Source organism: Cupressus sempervirens, chromosome 2 (assembly GCF_028749045.1).
Source record: "Cupressus sempervirens isolate cs-2001-9-10 chromosome 2, ASM2874904v1, whole genome shotgun sequence".
Lineage (NCBI taxonomy): Eukaryota > Viridiplantae > Streptophyta > Pinopsida > Cupressales > Cupressaceae > Cupressus > Cupressus sempervirens.
Genome location: NC_143119.1, coordinates 654,000,347 through 654,014,005, shown reverse-complemented (window position 1 = coordinate 654,014,005; position 13,659 = coordinate 654,000,347). Strand labels below are relative to the sequence as shown.

Below are 13,659 nucleotides of genomic sequence, written 5' to 3'. Positions count from 1 at the left end.
CAAATCCCTAATTTTTGCTGACATTAACTGAAATAATTTGAAGCTAACATAACTAAGCAGATAGAATGGATGCTCTAAGTTTTCTTTTGAGAACTTCTTGCACTCTTAATCAAAACAAGAGCGTTAAACAAATTTTCATAGAATCCACCCACCAACTTGACCTAATTGAGAGCATTAAAAGTCATGTCATCTAATCAATCAACATGGGTGCCACCAAAGTCAAAAGATAGTAACAGAGTGTACTCAGAAGCATTGTTTTAAATGAGCTTAAATATCATACAAGGCAAGCAGAGTTATCAAACGTTGAATTAGAGTCGCTTTCCTCCATAGCTGAACTCAACAACCACCCATTTGACAAATGAGCTCACTATATGTAACATGGAGCTTCCAGAACCAGAGATGACTTTAGGCATAAAAAGAAATACATTTGTGACTGATTCATCTGAATGACAAGCCTGAACGCAAAATTAGCCGGGACATATGATATATGAATAAGTGAGGTCGGATAATATTTGGAAATGCATTTCCTCGACTTTGTGTTATGTAACTGCTCCTTAACTGCACTTAACAAACTTGTTTGCTAGTTTTTATTGTGTATAATTTATTTCTCTGCCACTTTAGCATTAAATAGATTTGCGAGTACAAATAAACAAATTAGTTGGGGACCAAAAAATTGAAACACGGCATCTTTTTACCTTAACCATTCCATCGAAAGACAGCTGCGTCCTTTGAGGTTTCACAATCCATGTCTATTTAATAGAATGCACTCTTACCGCTTCAATTTAGTGATATAGTACCATATAAAAGCCATGGATGATGAAGCTTTCTAATATTTTATGCACTGCAAGACTTAAGCTGGATGTTATGTATTGTGTGGTGTTATTTCCGTTATATATCAAACAATTTACATTATAATAATTTGCAATTTATTGACTAGCTACACCTAATGATAAAACTAGCATTTCAAATTTATTGATCAAGCATATATATATATATATATATATAAGTTTGCTGATCAGTAAAATCTCGTTTTCTCAACGATCTTAACTAATATTTTATTTATATATAATATTTTACAATATCATCTTTTTGTTGAGAAAGTTTCTCAAGTCAGTCAGCAGAACTTAAAGAGTTCTACAATAACCTGAACAAAGGGCAATTTAATAATATTATAACGTTTGAATCCAGCAGCTTGAGATAAAATCTTATACTCATGTTCAGATCTTTCCTTTCAAGTTTCAACCATGAGTGTGAGCCATCATGAACAGATGAAAAGCGAACACCAAATATCTATTCTCTTCCACAACTGCATCCACAATTATCACCTTCCCCTTCTCCGAAATTGCCTCATAACAATTCTTCAACAATCTCACAAACTCCTCATCACTCCAATCATGTAAAACCCACTGCATTCACCATAAACCAAAGAAACAATAATTAATCAATTAAATTCATTATTTTAGCTATAAATAATCTTTTCACACATATTATTTTACCTTGAGAAGAATCACATCAGCAGAAGGCACACTCTCAAACATGTCACCAGCAACATGTTCAACCCCTGCAACAATTTCATGATTGGTCACTTATATTGAAACTAAAATGTCTGTAGATTGTTGAAAATTTAAAAAGTTTGAATTTTTCATACTAGGAATGTCTTTTGGAGTGGAAGCAATTGTTGGAATATTAATTGCATATAGGCATTTGCCCTTGGAGCTAAATGCCCACCTACCACCTGATGGATTGCCGAATGTGGGTAGGTGAGTTTTCAAATTTTTGAAAGAGAGAGTTTAGCAGATCAGAGTAGAGAAGAGCAGAGAAGGAAGAAGAAAGAAAGTGATCAGCAGATCCAGTCGTGCTTCTTTGCTGGTCTTTCTATAAGTTTGTGTTTGTTGAATTCATCCTATGAAGCGGTGATTGCTCCAGGCACTATTGCCATTAGAGCTGTGAGTTTAAAGTTGTACTCGTTTGAAGATTTAGGATTATTCTAGGGTTTTCTAGTTCAAGCCAAATGGTCCTACATTTTGTAATGTTTTTAATCAAAGTTGAATAGAAAGCAAGAAATCATACTTGAATCCATTACTCTTCCTCTATTTGTTTCATTTGAGAAGTTTATTGTTGTATGCTTCAAGCTTTGGCTCTTTGATTTTAATGGTGGAAACATTCAGGTTGAAAATATGTCTACGTTATAACTCTACTGTTTGAATAAAACTCACTCAACATCCATTTGTGCCAAGTTTCCCTTAGTTTCCCTTGGAGTGTCAGGTTCACTTGGCATCTTCTTGCGTCGACCTAGCTTGGCACCTTCTCTTATCACTCAAAATCTATTGGTGCTAAGAAAAATTTCCACTCAGCACCTTCACATGCCGAGCAAAACTGGCACTTGACAATAGTTGTTGCTAAGCAAAAATTTTGAGTTGTGATTTTATTTATTTCACATGGTATCAAAGCTTTGAGGCCCCACATCCACAATGAGTTAGGGCATTTTTTCTAGGATATTTAACACGGTAGGAGATGCAGGAAAGATATGGCAGCAACCACCATCCTTCAATGGACAAAATTATGATACATGGGAAAAGAAAATGAAAACCATAATGGTTGCAAATAAATTGTGGGATTTTGTGATTAATGGGTTCAATGATGTGATAGACCTAGCTCAGTATGCTACTCTCACAAATCCACAAAAGACTCAATTGCAACAGTCAAGGAGAAAGGATGCTAAGACATTAAGTCTGATTAAGGTAGCAATAACAGAGACAGTTTTTCCAAAGATTGTAGCAACAAATTATGCAAAGGAAGCATGGGACATCCTTGAGAAAATTTTTAAGTGAACTGATAAGGTCAGAGTAGTGAAGCTATAGATGATTAGAAAAGAGTTTGAGAACCTTCAAATGAGGGACAATGAACTTATTATAGAGTTCAACTCAAGAATCTCCACTTTGATAAACTAGCTCAAATCAAATGGAGGAGAATATGATGAGTAGAAAATATTAGAGAAAATATTGAGCAGTTTACCTTATAAATATGACAATCTAATCATGACCATAGAGAAGGCTAAAGACCTCACCACATTGACCATGGATGAGTTAATGGAAACTCTTCAAACCCATGAGCACCAGATAAATAGGTCAGCTACTACTTCCTAAGAGTAGTCTTTCAAGGCTCAAAAGAAATCAAGAGGTGGTGGAGAGGAATAAATTTTCATGTCCCCTTTTCAAATAATTAAAAATAATAATCTTTGCTAAGATAGGTAGGCCCAAAAAGGTGAAGTTTTGGAAAAAGGGGATAATCTTTGGAAGCTAATAGACTAATAAATGAAGATTATTATTAAAATATGTTTTATTAACCTCTCTTGGATGTGAGTTAGGGTTATGCCCTCTTTTAAAGGGTTTGGAGGCATTTTGGGCTGATTTCAAAACTTGATTTTTGCTCATTTTCTTTGTTATTCTTCAGAGGCTGCCAAACTTGTGGAGAAGGAGACCCAAGAACGGGAGTTTGCAGGTTTCCGAGGAGACACAAGAACGGAAGTTTGCAGATTTTCAAGAAGGCTAAGGATGGGAGTTTGAAGCCATTCCATGTGCATGCTCATGCAAAGTTTATCTTTGTGCTGAACAGTGCAGATTTGTGAATTTTCGGGTGTATATTTTGTAAGAGTTTGGTGTTTTCAGTTGAGTATTTCATATCAGTTTGGGTTGCTGCTGTATATCAGACTTTTAAATATTAAAATAGAGCTGAATATATTTATTTGGATATGATTATACTTCTGTGATAGATTATTAAGTTTTTGTGGTGATTCTGAGCTATTTTGTGCTATTTTCGGGAGCCCGATGAGCATTGTTTTTGTCCTTCGTTTGGGAGCTATTGTGTGCATGTTATAAAGATCTGGAAATGAAATTTTATAGGCTATTATGCTGCTCAAATTTCTATAAAAATGGACACTTTCAGATTTATTAATAATAGGTGAAGCTGTGAAGCATTTGGCACTATTTCTGGCATACCCGATTTGGGGTTTATTGAAAAATTGGTGGATCTTTGAAATATTGGTTGTTTGATCTTAAAGATCTAATTAGAGGTTGGAAATATCATACAAAATTAGTAAAGGGACATTTCAGTGGTATCAGAGTCATGATCTTGCCAGCCTGAGGGTTTGCAGAAGTTTGCACGTCAGTTTTGACAACTACCCAGATCTTGCATGTCATAATTTATGGTTGCATGTTGCTTCTAATCAGTTGCATGTCAAAATTTATGGTCGCATGCAACTAAGTGAAAGAGAAAAAAAATATTTGCAATGAGAAAAGAATAAAGAAATTTTGATCAAACCTCTAGTTGAAAGTAAAAGTACAAAATCCAAGGAAGGGAAAAGTATGGCTGATCTAGATGAGATGGAAAAGAAATTCTTCCAAGACATCCAAAATACTCAGAAGAAAATAGTGGATAGTTTGGCAGAAACTAGAGAGGCTTTGTGAATATTGACAGAAAAACTACAAGGAGTTGCATCTATTAATGAGAAAGGGAGCACTTCAGAGAAGCCAAGAAATCTGAAATCCACACCATCTAAATCAACCAAAACTATTTTTTTGCCTGTAGATGAGCCACCAGTACCAAATCTAGCCATTAATCCTATGGAAGAGGTTACAGGTAACTTGATTACATTAAGAGCTACTTACAATGGCTTAGATGATGACTTTCATAGTTTTGGTTCCTTTTAGAGAATATGTGGATATGATGAACACTTTGATGCCCAAGAAAGAGTATAGAAGGGAGCATGACATAAGTGGAAGAGAGCTCAAAAATAAAATAAGAAAGTTTATAGCACCTACTTTTGATGGAACAAATAAAATTTCAGCTAGAGCATGCTTACAAAAATTACAGACCTTCTTCACACTTAACCCCATGAAGGAGAGTGATGCTGTTCAAATTGCAAGTCTACACTTGGAAGATGAAGCCTATGATTGGTGGTATCATGGAATGACTACTCAAGGTCATGATCAGGTAACTACATTTGATGATTTTAGTAAAAGAGTGATAGATAGATTTGACGTCAAGGATGATGATTATGAGGATGTTGTTGTGCATGATGGTGAGATACCTGGTAGAAATGAGCAGACATTGAGCATTCATGACTTTTCTGAGAGAGAGTACCAGGCACAGTTAGATGCTTCGTCACATGAGGTTGAGGCTAGTAGTACTTCACATGATTTATCCCACCAGCTAAAGGTGAGTGAAGACAGTATTGTGACTACTTTATCTCATCATGATAGGTATGTGGACTTAGTTGGTATTGGTCATATTACTCAGGTGAGGAGTTTTCTTGAGTTACTAGCTGATTCTAGTTTACGGATATGGACTCGAGATTGTTATATTGGCGTTTGGGATTCAGTTGACTGGAAATCTTTAACACTTTTTGGTAGCAATGATTGTTTGGGTCCTATCATGGATTTGATTAACAGATTGCACGGTGTTGTCTTTTCTTGTGATAGCAGCTTGTCCAATGTTGGTATTAGTTTTTATACACCGGTGTTGGGCTTTGTTCATATATCCAATCAACCATTTTGGCTGGAATGTGTTGATGGTCTTTCATATTTGGTAGTGTGTACAGATGAGTCCCAGGGTCATATTGGCATTGATGACATCCAGGAGGATGTAGTGGGCAGTTTTGAAGACTTGGTTTCCTTGGCGGTTTCTTTTGGTATAGAGGAGTTGGATAGCAGTGCTACAGTTTTTGATACTCCATTTGTTGATATGAGCTTTGGAGTTGATTCACAGGATATGGATGGTAATACTCTAGAGACTAGTAACTTTGAAGATACTCCTTTAGACAGTGCATCAGAGGAAGTTTGTAGGAGACAGTCTAGCCAGTGCCATCATGTCTCTAATTAGTTGAGAGTTAGTGAGCGAGACATTGCTATCGCTTACTAGCATTTTGATGCTGCTCGTCAGTTCTTAGCCGTTTATGGATGGGGTTCTCCTACTAGTGATGAGCAGGGAGGCAGTTATCTTTCCTTGATAGAGTTTCACTCTTTATGGGAGGCTATCCAGATTCTGAGACAGGATTATATGCAGTTGGTAGCTGATAGAGATTATCTTATGGAGTAGGGCAATACATCATACGATGCATTGTTGGCCAAGGAATATGAGGTGAGTGAGCTTACTCAGTAGCTTGAGGTGACTTCTGAGATTCTTGAGAGTACACAGTTGGCTTTCAAGGAGTCACAGTTTCATTTGGCTAAGGTGACCATGGAGTTAGAGCAACTACAGTCTTTACTAGATTATGTACAGTCACAAGTTGTGGTGTCTGATGATCCGAGGATGTCCATGGTCGAGATTTTCAAAGATAGTGGAGATGGGGATGCATCCATCCTTGATACTAACATTGGCATATCAGGTTCATCCCCACTAGAGTCAGGTTCAGTTGAGTTGGGTGCTGCAATAGATTATTTTGGTATGCTTGACATGGTGGTGACCTCTAGCACTAATGGCATGAAGACTAGAGATGTTGTATCAAAGACCATGTGTGATGTTGGTGAGCCGATAGTTGGCATAGTTCCTGCTAGTTATACTACTCCCTTGGCGATGTCTTTGGAGGTAGTAGTCAGTTCCAACTTGGTTAGTGATCGATTGTAGTTAGTTACATCTGAATTGTAGTCTAAGCCACTGATTGAGATTGACGCATTCTATCAACATTACATTGTAAGGTATGCTCATCAATTTACCTTTGATGACCATGTTGATGAGATGATGATACAAAGATGTACTTTGGTTCCTAGTGCTTATCATCAATTATGGGATAGTTTAACACCTCAGGATGAGAGTTGTGATGGGCACGACATGGCGATAGGTTCTACAGTTGATAGCTTCATAATACATGACTTAGAGCAGGAGTTTCAGAGTGATGCTTTAGTGGGTGTTGTTATTGATTCTACTCCTTTGGCTATAACATCTCCTAACTTAGCTGATGATCAGTCATAGTGGGTTGTATCACTTGTTCATGGTGAGCTATTGACTGAGGTTGGTTTTTTTTATCAACATTATATTGCAAGATATGTACATCAGTTAACATTTGATCCTTGTGTTGAGGAGTTGATGGCAGGAAAATTTGGTTTGGGTTCCAATTCTTGTTGTTTATCTTGTGATGGTTTTTCACCATCAGGGGTGCATGGTAGTTATGGTTATGAGACAGTGGTTGGTGATCTACAGAGTTGTGTTGATTGCAGGCGTTGTATAGTGTGTGGATTCTCCATACTTGGTACAGTTTCATTCAGGAGCATTCACCATTATTGCAGAGTTGGATTGTACATTCCGTATAGGCCAGTGGAATGCATTGATGGTATTTACTATGTTGGTAGTCCACTTTACTTGGGTTTTGATGTTCTAAGAGTTTGTGTCTCATGGGTTTCTGACTGTGGAAGTTGTGAGTTTGGAGTTTGGTTGAGCTATAATTATCAGTTTGATTATGGATTCCTCTTGGTCATATTGCAGAGGATATTGTAGGAGCCTGTGTTAATTGGTAGTAGTATAGTTTATGACTACATTTGGGATCCAGGTGGATTGATTGGTTTATTGTTTAGCCATTTCTTGAGGACAAGCAATGTTTGGGAGGGGAGGACTTGTCATGTCCCCTTTTCAAATAATTAAAAATAATAATCTTTGCTAAGGCAGGCAGGCCCAAAAAGGTGAAGTTTTGGAAAAAGGGGATAATCTTTGGAAGCTAATGGACTAATAAATGAAGATTATTATTAAAATATGTTTTATTAACCCCTCTTGGACGTGATTTAGGGTTATTCCCTCTTTTAAGGGGTTTGGAGGCATTTTGGGCTGATTCCAGAACTTGATTTTTGCTCATTTTCTTTGTTATTCTTCAAAGGCTGCCAAACTTGTGGAGTTTGCAGGTTTCTAGGGAGACCCAAGAATGGGAGTTTGCAAGTTTTTAGGAAGGCTAAGGATGAGAGTTTGAAGCCATTCCATGTGCATGCTCATGCAGAGTTTTCCTTTGTGCTGAACAGTGCAGATTTGTGGGTTTTCGGGTGTATATTTTGTAAGAGTTTGGTGTTTTCAGTTGAGTATTTCATATCAGTTTGGGTTGCTACTATATATCAGACTTTTAAATATTAAAATAAATCTAAATATATGTATTTGGATATTATTATACTTCTATGATAGATTATTAAGTTTTTGTGGTGATTCTGGGCTATTTTGTGCTATTTTCAAGAGCCCAATGAGCATTATGTTTGTCTTTCATTTGGGAGCTATTGTGTGCATGTTATACAAATCTAGAAATTAAATTTTATAGGCTGTTATGCTGCTCAAATTTTTGTAAAAATTTCCACTTTTAGATTTATTAATAATAGGTGAAGCTGTGAAGCTTTTGGCACTATTTCTGGCATACCCGATTTGGGGTTTATTGAGAAATTGGTGGATCTTTGAAATATTGGTTGTTTGATCTAAAAGATCTGATCAGAGGTTGGAAATATCATACAAAATTAGTAAAGGGACATTTCAGAAATGGCTCTAGTAGAGGTTCAAGAAATAGAGGCCATGGAAGAAATGGTCAAAGGAATGCTGGTGCAGAAAGCTCAAGACAAGCAAGCCACCAAGAGGGAGCAAGCACCTCTTGAAAACAACTCTAGAGGAGGTAAGAAGAATTACAACTCCAATAAGAGTAATATTGAATGCTACCACTATCATAAGTATGGACATTATGCTAGTGAATCCTAGAAGAAATAGGGTGATCAGTCAAAGAAAAATACTAATGTGGTTGATGTGAACATCGAAAATGCAAATAATCCCACATCCTTCATCATGTGTAACATTGGTGAAGACGGAAGCTCTGAGGTATGATACTTGGACAGAATATGTAGCAACCACATGAGTGGTAATGAAAGTTTATTTTATGTCATTGATAAGACTTTTAAGTCTGAGATTAAAATGGGAAATAATAGAACTACTCCCATAGTGGGAAAATGATCTATTATGGTCCACACCAAGCAAGGTGAGAAGAAAGAGATAAAAAATGTGTATTTTTCTCCTGGTATGAAGCACAATTTGATGAGTGTTAGAGAACTCATTCAAAATCGATACAAGGTGCTAATGAAAAATGACAAGTGTGTCATTCATGAGTAGGATGGGAGTAATAGATTACTTGTAGCAGTCCAAATGACAAAAAACTAGATGTTCCTTTTGAGAATTGAGATATGTTTCTCTTCTCGAGTTAATGTTGCACCTCCCAAGCATGCATGTACAATAGTACACCAGCAATCAGCTCTTAGGAGCATGATTGAAGACCTCTCCAAGCTTTGGCATCTTAGGTAAGGACATCTTGGCTTTGTTGGCTTAAATTTGTTGCCCAAGAAAAGAATGGTAGATGGTTTGCCAAGCATTGTAAATTCATATGACAAGTGTGAGGCTTGCATATTGGGTAAGCAACATAGGCTTCCCTTTAATTTTAAAAATTTTAGAAAGGCAAGAGCACCATTAGAGTTGGTGCATTCTAATTTGGTAGGCCCTATGCAAACTACTTCTATTGGGGGGAGTACTTATTTCATGACATTCATGGATGATTTTAGTTGTAGGACATGGGTGTATTTTTTGAAGAATAAATTTGAAGCTTTTGACAAATTTGTAAAATTTAAAGCCCTAGCTGAAAAAGAATGTGGACACTATGTTAAGGTCCTTAGATCAGATAGAGGAGATGAGGATACCTCCAATATGTTTGTAAATTTTTGTAGAAAAAATGGCATAAGAAAAAAGTTGATAGCTAGTTATACTCCATAGAAAAATGGAGTGGTTGAGAGAAAGAATAGGATCATTGTTGAAATGGCAAGAAGCATGATGAAAGCAAAAGAACTCCCAACTGAATATTGGGGAGAAACTATAGCAACAGCAGTATATTTGATCAACAGGTGTCCTACAAAATTAGTTCATGACAAGATACCTCTTGAGGCTTGGTCAAGGGGAAAATGGATAGTTGAGCACTTGAGAGTGTTTGGATGTGTAGCATATGCACACGTGCCTAAGGAACAAAGGCAAAAGCTGGATAATAAAGGTGTGAAGTGCATCTTGATAAGGTATAGCTTGAAATCAAAGGCTTATAGACTATATGATCCAATTAACAAGAAGATCATCATTTCAAGAGATGTAAAACTTTTTGAAAATCAATCATGGGATGGCTCGATAGATGAATCCTCAAGAACTTCAAGTAAAGTGCCTACTATTGAAGAGGAAGAAGATGACACCGGTGATCAGAAAGAAGATGGAGCAGAAAATCTAGATTGCAGACAAAGGAAAAAAGGCAAGTAGCCCCCAACATGTCGAGCAACAAATCCAAGCACATAAAGACAACCCCAAGCTAGTATGTAAAATAGTAGCAGTAGCAATACTAAAAATTTAGATCTCACTCTCACCTCCTTATTGCTAAGAAAGACCAAAAGTCTAAGGGAGATATACTAAGATAAAAGGTATGAGGAAGATTATGACGAGAGTATAAATTTTGCGTTATTTTCTCATAGTGATCCAATTTATTTTGAGGATGCTGTGAATGAGGAGAAATGGTGTAATGTCATGGATGAGGAAATAGATGCCATTAAAAAGAATGAGACATGGGAGTTAACTACATTGCCTCCCAAGAAACAAGTAATTGGAGTGAAATGGGTATACAAGACCAAGTGCAATACTGAAGGAAAAATAGATAGGCATAAGGCATGTTTAGTAGTTAAGGAGTACAAGTAGTAGTATGGCAGAGATTATGATGAGACATATGCCTCGGTTGCAAGAATGAAAATTATGTGTGTTGTCATAGCAATTGCAGCACAACACACATGGAAGGTATATCAAATGGATGTCAAGTTTTCCTTCCTAAATAGTGTATTGAAGGAAGAAGTGTATGTGGAGCAGCGACCTAGTTATGAAATTGTAGGTGAAGAGAACAAGGTGTATAGATTGAAGAGAGCTTTATATTGGCTTAAACAAGCTCCACGAGCATGGTATAGTAGGATTGACTCATATTTAATGAGCAATGACTTTAGCAAAAGAGATGGCAAGCCCACACTTTACATCAAGGTAGAAAATGGTAATGTGCTAATTGTTGTCTTGTATGTAGATGATTTAATTTTTACTAGAAATGACAATTTCCTTATTGGTGAGTTCAAAGAGGCCATGAAAAATGAATTTGAAATGATAGACCTAATTCTTTTGAAGTACTTTCTAGGCATAGAAGTAAAAAAAATGCATGATGACATCTTCATCTCTCAAGAAAAATATGGAAGAAAGATCTTGGAGAGATTCAAAATGCAAAATGGTAAGGCAACAAAAGAGTGAATCCAACACTATACAAGAGCATGGTTGGAAGTCTAATGTATTTGATTGCAACTCAGCTAGACATAATGCATGTAGTAAGTTTGATTTCTAGATTTATGAAAACACTAAAGGATTCCCATTGGCAAGAAGGAAAGAGGATCATAAGGTATGTGAATGGTACCAAGGGATTTGAAATTTTGTATACTATAGAAAATGATTTCAAGTTGGTTGGTTACATAGATAGTGATTGGGTTAGAAGTTTAGATGATAGGAAGAGTACTTCCAGATACATGTTTCATATGGGATCGAGTGCTATTTCATAGGCATCCAAGAAGCAACCTATTGTTTCTCAACCTAGAGGTTGAATACATAGCAGCAAATGCAACAGCATGTTAAACTATTTGGTTAAGGAGGATCTTGACAGATTTGAATGAAAGGCAAGAGGATGGAACCACAATTTATTGTGACAACATCTCATCAATTGCATTGTCCAAGAATCCAATCTTCCATGGGAGAAGTAAACATATATAGATTAGATATCACTTCATTATAGAGTTGGTGGAGAATGGGAATATCAAGACAAAAAATTTCAAGTTTGAGTAGTAGCTAGCAGATATTTTCACAAAGCCATTAGGCATTGGAAGTTTTGTACACCTAAGAGAGTGTCTTGGTGTAGTTGATTTGGATTAGCAGTGATCCCTGTTTGTTTGGCTCGGGGCAAACGGGGAGTGTTGGAATATTAATTTCATATAGTTGTTTGCCCTTGGAGCCAAATGCCCACCTACCACCTAATAGATTGCAGAAAGTTCATAAAATTTAATGTGGGTAGGTGATTTTTCAAATTTGGAAAAGAGAGAGTTCATCATATCAAAGCAAAGAAGAGCAGAGAAGGAAGAAGAAAGAAAGTGATTAGTAGATCCAGTTGTGCAGAGGACAAAATGAAGCTTGTTTCATGCCTGCAGTTGCACATGTTTCTTTGCTGGTCATTTTGTAAGTTTGTGTTTGTTGAATTCATCCTATGAAGTAGTGATTTCTCCAGGTACTATTGTATGCAGTGTTGAAGCCGAATGCTCCTAGATTTTGTAATGTTTTTAATCAAAGTTGAATAGAAAGTAGGCAAGCATACTTGAATCCATTTCTCTTCCTCTATTTGTTGCATTTTAGAAGTTTATTGTTGTATGCTTCGAGCTTTGACTCTCCAGTTTTAATGGTGGAAACATTCATGTTGAAAATCTGTCCGAGTTATAACTCTGCAGTTTGAACCGAACTCACTTGGCATCCATTTGTGCCCAGTTGCCCTTTGAGTGCCAAGTCCACTTGGCATCTTCTTGTGTTGACCTAGCTTGGCATCTATTGATGCTGAGAAAAATTGCCACTTGGTACCTTCATGTGCTAAGCAAAACTGGCACTCGGCAATAGTTGTTGCCAAGCAAACTTTTTGAGTTGTGATTTTATTTATTTCACAACAATGACATGCGGCAAATCAAAATTAATGGCATGAATGTCAGGAAATTTGTGAATAATCATGGAAGCGGTCGATCAAATGCCTCCCCGACGTCCACTAGAGATTTGACGCCCTCAAATCTGTCATAATTTGCAAAGAATGTATTCATTATGAGTGCGGAGTTGCTGGCCATGGCGTCGTTGATGATGGCACTAAAATTAGGGTTTGAATTCACAAAATCCCAAATATGAGATTTGTGAGCCCTCTCGAGCGGAGATCCACCATGGACAGTGCAGTCGTACAAATGATGCCATGCTTCTAGGAAATTGCGGTTTGTCTCCATCATTAGAAGCACAATAGAAGATTTTGATTTTTGTTTTCCATAATTTCCCCCTTTCTCTTCGACCAATAATTTTGAGATTCTCATTGATCTATATTTGTATGCATTTTTCACATCTTCTCCACTCTTGGAGAGGATTGGAGTTTGGGAAAAGACTCCATGAGAGGAGAGGAATATGAGAATTATGGCGAGGTAGTCTGAGTTAATAAGTAATTTTCTGGTGCAGGAAGAAATGAGGGAGGCAATTTGGGGAATGGAGAGAGGCTTGTTAGAATCAGAAAGAATGGCCAGAATGTTCAGTAAGATGGTGGCTTTCAGAGCCATAGGCTGTGTAAATGAAAATATGATGTTGTAAAGCTTCAGCTCAGCTTCCATGGCTGCGGATGGTCTACCTTGTTTTCTTTTCTTGTGTACAAAGAAAACATTAAGGGAGCAAATTATTGTGTTTCTCTGAGGAAGAAAGCAGTTTAAATAATGCAAATTATTGTGTAAATTATAGTAATTTTTCAGTATCTACATTGAAAATGTGTTCCTTGCGATACTTCACTCATGGAGACAAGAACGCGGTGAAAAATGTGTTACT

The 13,659-nt window shown here is 36.8% G+C and overlaps 1 pseudogene; it reads right to left on the bottom strand.

The window, feature by feature from the left end:
• Positions 1–1,114: 1,114 nt before the first annotated feature.
• On the bottom strand, positions 1,115–13,451 carry LOC149575070 ((R,S)-reticuline 7-O-methyltransferase-like; annotated as a pseudogene).
• Between the last annotated feature and the right edge of the window lie 208 nt (positions 13,452–13,659).